We start from the raw sequence: 7,009 nt of genomic DNA on the forward strand, positions 1-7,009 counted from the left end.
ATGGGCGCCAGTTTTGAGTCCTGGCTGCTCCACTTCCAGTCCAGCTTCCTGCTAATGCACTTGGGAAAATAACAGAAGATGGCCCAAGGGCTTGGGTCCCTGTAGGAGACCTGGATGTAGCTACTGGCTCCTGGCTCCTGGCTTTGGCCACTTGGGGAGTGAACCAGAGGATGGATGATGTCTCTGTCCCTCCCACTCTCTAACTCTGACTTTCTGATACCGATTTTTTTTTTTATTTGACAGATAGAGTTAGACAATGAGAGAGAGAGAGAGAAAGGTCTTCCTTCCGTTGGTTCATCCCCTAAATGGCCGCTACATCCGGAGCTACGCTGATCCGAAGCCAGGAGCCAGGTGCTTCCTCCTGGTCTCCCATGCGGGTGCAGGCGCCCAAGCACTTGGGCCATCCTCCACTGCCTTCCCAGGCCACAGCAGAGAGCTGGACTGGAAGAGGAGCAACCGGGACTAGAACACAGCACCCATATGAGATGCCGGCACCACAGGCGGAAGATTAACCAAGTGAGCCACAGCACCGGCCCAATCTAACTCTGATTTTTGAATAAATAAATAAATCTTTTTTAAAAAAGATATAAATTTAACATGCAAAAATTAGTCATATTTCTATATACCTGCAATGAACAATTGATAATCAAAATTTTAAAAATAGTTCCATTTATAAATATGAAATCAAAGAACCATTTTACCGGCCGGCGCCGCAGCTCACTAGGCTAATCCTCCGCCTAGCGGCGCCGGCACCCCGGGTTCTAGTCCCGGTCGGGGCGCCGGATTCTGTCCCGGTTGCCCCTCTTCCAGGCCAGCTCTCTGCTGTGGCCAGGGAGTGCAGTGGAGGATGGCCCAGGTACTTGGGCCCTGCACCCCATGGGAGACCAGGAAAAGCACCTGGCTCCTGGCTCCTGCCATTGGATCAGCGCGGTGCACCGGCCGCAGCGCACCAGCTGTGGCGGCCATTGGAGGGTGAACCAATGGCAAAGGAAGACCTTTCTCTCTTTCTCTCTCTCTCACTGTCCACTCTGCCTGTCAAAAAATAAAAAATAAAAAAAATAAAAAAAGAACCATTTTACCAAAAACCGTAAAACACTCTTGAAAGAGATCAAAGAGATAATTAAATGAAAAAACAACTACTGAGTTTTTGGATTGGAAGTCTCAATATTGCCAGGTTGACAGTTATTCCCAAATTGACATATAAATTCAGTGCTGGCCCAATCAAAAGACTAGAATATTTATCAATATCAGAGTATCTATAGATATTTATGGATATCAACAAGCTGATCACTAAACTTACATGGGAGGACACAGAGATCTGAACAGCAGAAAAAAATTGAAAAAGGAAAACCACTGCATGGTTTCAAGATTTATAATGAAGATGCGATAATCCCGAGAGTGTGGTATTGCTGAAAAGACAGGTGCACCCATCACCGGAACAGAGTGGAGAGTCGGAAATAGACCCTCACCAATATGTGTAACTGAATCTTGAGAAAGATACAAAGTCACATTGGTGGAACAAGTGAATGTCCACACACAAAGAAAAACAAAACCCCTCAATCTACATCTCACTTTTAGATATAAATGAACCCAAAATAGACTATAGACCTAAATGAAAAACATAAAGATTTTAGAAAACAAAGAGGGAGATCCTCATGACCATGGATTAGATATGACACCAAAAGCGTGATCCAAAAGAAAAAAAATTTGATAAATTGGATTTCATCAAAAGTAACAAGTTTTGTTGAATGAAAACCTGTGTTAAGAGTGAATTGGGGCCAGAACTGTGGTGTAGTGGGCTAAGCCTCCACCTGTGGTGCCCGCATCCCATATGGGTGCTGCTTCGAGTCCTGGCTGTTCCTCTTCCCATCCAGTTCTCTTCTATGGCCTGGGAAAGCAGCAGAAGATGGCCCAAGTGCTTGGCCCCTGCACCTGCGTGGGAGACCCGAAAGAAGCTCCTGGCTCCTGGCTTCGGATTGGCTGGGCTCTGGCCATTGTGGCCATTTGGGGAGAGAACCAACGGATGGGAGACCTCTCTCTGTCTCTCCCTCTGTCTGTAGCTCTACCTCTCAAATACATAAACAAAAATCTTAAGAAAAAAAGTGAGTGAAAAGACAAAACCACAGGCTGAGAGGAAAATATTTGCCTATCATACAGTTAACAAAAGATCTGCATTCAAAACTCATTTACAAGGAAACTAACAGTACAATTTACACCTGAACAAAGGATTTAAGCAGATGCTTCACCAAAGAAGTTATACAGAAGGCAAATATCATCACTTGTTATTAGGGAAATCCAGAGAAAAGCTTCTACACACCTGTTAGAACGGCTAAAACAAAAAACTGACACTAGCAAGTGCTGACAAAGATTTAGAGCAACTGGAATTCTTATACTTTGTGAGAATACAAAATAGTTCTATCACTCTGAAAAGGGTTTAAATTTTTTATGCAGTTAGACTTACATGATGCAACAAAGCACTACTAGGTATTTATTTACAAGAAATGAAATCAGATATTCACCCAATGACCTGTATGTAGATAAGCAGTTTGGTTTGTGATGGCCGGAAACTACAAAGAACCCAAGTGTCCACAACTGTGAGGGCGTAAATGAGCCACTGTAGTCCATAAACAGAACCCAGTGAGCAGTAAGAGGGAAAAGCTACCACTGATGCAGCCAGCAGCAGTGTGGATGGATAGCAGACGGATTACGCCAAGTGGAAAAATTCAGACTTAACAGATAACACCCTATATGAGTCCATCTGTATGGCATTCCAAACAAGGCAAAAATGTGGAGAAGAGATTTGTGGTCTCCAGGGAGGGTTTGATGATTAAGGGGCAGCGTAAGGACAGATGGATGATGATGGAATACTTCTGTATTTGAGTGTGATCACAGTCACACAATTGTGCGGTGGTCAAAGCTCAGAAATGGACACCAAATCATGTACATTTCATTGTACATAATTATTTTTTAATTTGACAGGTAGAGTTATGGACAGTGAGAGAGAGAGACAGAGAGAAAGGTCTTCCTTCCATTGGTTCACCCCCCAAATGGCCGCTACGGCCGGAGCTGCACCGATCCAGAGCCAGGAGCCAGGTGCTTTTTCCTGGTCTCTCATTCGGGTACAGGGCCCAAGCACTTGGGCCATCCTCCACTGCCCTCCCGGGCCACAGCAGAGAGCTGGTCTGGAAGAGGAGCAACCAGGACAGAATCCAGTGCCCCGACCAGGACTAGAACCCAGGGTGCCGGCGCCGCAGGTGGAAGATTAACCAAGTGAGCCACGCGCTGGCCCTATTGTACATAGATTTTAAAAAGTAAAATACATGCAAAATGCGGAAGGAATAAATGCAGTTAAGGGTACTAAGGTTATTGCCTTGCCTAGAATTATAAAAAATAATGTATTTTAAATACAATAATGGAGAATGAATGTTAAGACATAGCTCATTTTTCTTTTCCCTTTGCAGTAAGAAACCAGAGAGGAAAGTAGAAGGATGGGGCAGGATTTGTAATGAGAATTTCATGGATCATTGTATTGTTTAATTTTTTGTAAGAATCCTTTACGAACTTCATATCTAAACAGTGAGTACAAGCAACAGGAGCCCCTGTTCATCGCGACGGGAATGCAAAATAGTGCAGTGTCTTTGGAAGTTGGTTGGTCAGTTTCTTACAACACTAAATATTCTCTTCTCCCAGAGTCTAGAAACTGCCCTCCCGGAGGAGCTGAAGACATGTGTCCAAATCAGCAGCTGCCCACGAATGTTTCAAGACACGGGAGCAGCCAAGCTGCCCCCGGAAGCTGACCAGGCAGCGCTCCCGTCCCACAGAGCGCTCGCAACACAGTGACAGAAAGATGTGCAGGAACCTTCAAGGCACCTGAATGAGCGAGGCCGAAAAGACCGAGCAGTGGATGCCTCCAGCCCCATGCCCTTCTGGAAAACTGTGTGGACAGGAGACCCCTCGGCAGGGAGGGGCAGGGAGGCATGAGCAGGTGCAGGGGTTTTCTCTGGGCAGTGAAGCTGTTCTGTGTGATAACGTGACACAGAAGAGGAGACGTGTGTTTGTCCAAACTCAGAACACACAAGGCAGAGGGAGCCCCAGGGTAAAGCACAGGCCCCAGTTGATGATGGACCAATAAGGCTCATGGGTTCTAACAGCTGTACCGCACTCTCACCGCGTTAACAAGAGGGGAAAGTATGGGGGCGGGGCGTGGGAACTGCTCTGAAAGCAAATCTGCTCCCAAGTTATGAACCTCTCAGTGCTGACGATGAATAGGAACCTTCCTGTGTTAAAGACGGAGCAGGCTGGCTGGCACCGCGGCTCACTAGGCTAATCCTCCGCCTGCAGCGCCGGCACACCGGGTTCTAGTCCTGGTTGGGGTGCCGGATTCTGTCCCAGTTGCCCCTCTTCCAGTCCAGCTCTCTGCTGTGGCCCGGGAAGGCAGTGGAGGATGGCTCAAGTGCTTGGGCCCTGCACCCCATGGGAGACCAGGAGGAAGCACCTGGCTCCTGGCTTCGGATCGGTGCAGCACGCTGGCCATAGTGGCCATTTAGGGGGTGAACCAATGGAAGGAAGACCTTTCTCTCTGTCTCTCTCTCTCACTGGCTAACTCTGCCTGTCAACAAATAAAAAATAAATAAAAGACGAAGAAGGCTGTGGGAAGGAGATGACAGGGAACAGAAGCTCGGAGGCAGTGACCGTGAAATACTGGACCGCGGAGCTCCCGAGGTGGAGGGCTTTCCAGCAGGCCTGCGGGCTCCCCAGGGACCATGCAGCCCAGGTGTGGTGTCCTGCTCCAGGACGTGGGGTCCACACAGGCCTGTTCCAGAGCAGCACCCCTGCTCCGTCAGGGAGGGCCCCCTGATCTGGGCGCGCCACGGAAATCAGCCCCTTGCACCCTCACAGCAGCTGGGCAAGGCATCCGGCTCCCTGCTGGGCGGCAGAGGAGCCGGGGTTCGAGGCCAGTGAGGACGGACGCTGCACCCCAGCTGCTCTTCCCACTGCGGGAGCCCCTGCAGGCGGCCTGGGCCCGTGTGGTCCAGGCCAGCTCTCCTCCTGCCCGCACCGAGACGCGAGGACGCTGCAGGGCTCCTGCGAGTGAACTCGCTTGCTCCGGGGATTCTGACATACATTTTTAAATTTTTGTGCAAGCGAACCGGCTCTCTCCCACACTATTGCAGCATTCCTCTCCATAATTTATGACAGTGCTGGCAACTCTCGGCTCCTTAATCACCCTGACTTCTGGCTCTAAAACTGGGCCAACTGTGATCTTTCCACTTAAAACAAGAAGCACATGTTTGCTTTATGTTTATTATTTTAGATTCCATTTATTACCGTAAAAGCTACATCTGAGACCTTTAGTTCTGTCACACGCCTGGGAGGCTGAGTGCTGCTCATTTGCTGGCCAGGCGGGAAGGGTTTCCGGGGGACGGTGAATTACAGCGGAGGAAGAGGCATCGTGGCCCTGCTGTCAGCTGCAGCCCGAAGATTTATACCCTTGGACAAACAAACCGTGGTGCGTGCACGTGACAGGTCAGCACATGGCTACTGGAGACCACACGCACGCCGTCTAGAGTCCCGCACGCAACCAAGCATACGGAAACGTCTTTCGTGTAAGATGCACAACACGGCGCCGCTCGCGGGTATAGGTTGGGGCAGGCAAAGACGGCTGTGTGGGGACAAAGCGCGCCCAAGAATCAGTTCAAGGAATGTGAAAGGATGCATTTGGGAGAGCTTTGCAGACTCTGAAGTTGAGCGGGCTTTGATATCCAGAGCAGAAGAAAGGTCAGACGTGTCCCCTTCCAACACCGTCTGAAATCTTACGGCAACTCTGAGCCAGTGTTAGGGCCTTCGTGTGCATTTATGGAATTAACAGAAAGCTAGGTTCCCCTCTGCCACCTCTCGGGCCCAAGCTTTTCAGTGTTCGGCTCATTTTATGCATTGCTCTGGGATCCCCGCGGGTGAAACTGCTGCCAGCGTGTCCCGTGGCCATGACCCCAGGCGAACCTGATTTTTAACCACGTCCTGTCTTCACGGAGTGCCAGCCCCATCATAAACACGCTCCGGCCGAGCAGATGGCCACACTGGACTGCTCGTTGGGAAGCGTCCGTGTGACACGGGGCTGGTGCGCTCTGCGGGGATGGGGAGCCCCTCGGACAGCTCCACAGGTCCCTCTGAGTGTAAACCCCTGGGCCTTGTGTCCTCGTGGCTCCCCTCACACAGTCCCACAGACCTGAACACAGACCTATGCTGCACACGTCTGGAATCAAGATGTCGGTCCGGGGTTGCTTCCTTCTGGAAGCTCTGAGGGAGAGTCTGGTCCATGCCTCTCTCTGGCTCCTGGTGATTACTGGCAAGCTTGGCTCCTCCGTGGTTTGCAGCTGTCTCTGCCCTATCGTCCCTAGCCTTTGCCATGTGTCCATCTCCGAATCCACATTCCTCTGTCTTGACAGGGCCCTGGCCGGTGGATTAGGGCCCACCCTTATCCAGTGGGGCCTCATCTGTAACGGATCACATCCACAAGGCACTGTGTGCTGGTGCGGCCACCGTCCCAGGAGCGTAGGTCAGGAGCCGAACACATCTTGTGGAGTCACAGTTCACCCACAACTCCCTGGGCAGTCTCCATTGTCACCGTGTCACCCACTCGTCCCACATGTTGACGGGAATTACTACGGGAGGAATCCCATCCTGGACCATGGGGAAGAGGCAGTGAGAGAGAGACAGAGAGAAAGGTCTTCCTTCCATTGGTTCACCCCCCAAATGGCTGCTACGGCCGGCGTTGCGGAAGCCAGGAGTCAGGTGCTTCCTCCTGGTCTCCCACGCTTGTGCAGGCACCCAATCACCTGGGCCATCCTCCACTGCCCTCCCAGGCCACAGCAGAGAACTGGACTGGAAGAGGAGCAGCCGGGACTAGAACCTGGTACCCATATGGGATGCCGGTGCCGCAGGCAGAGGATTAGCCAAGTGAGCCATGGCACTGGCAGAACCTTCCTTCCAACAGGGAGTTCGCCCATCA

Source organism: Oryctolagus cuniculus, chromosome 11 (assembly GCF_051225735.1).
Source record: "Oryctolagus cuniculus isolate XC-2025 breed Fujian yellow rabbit chromosome 11, ASM5122573v1, whole genome shotgun sequence".
Taxonomy (NCBI): Eukaryota; Metazoa; Chordata; class Mammalia; order Lagomorpha; family Leporidae; genus Oryctolagus; species Oryctolagus cuniculus.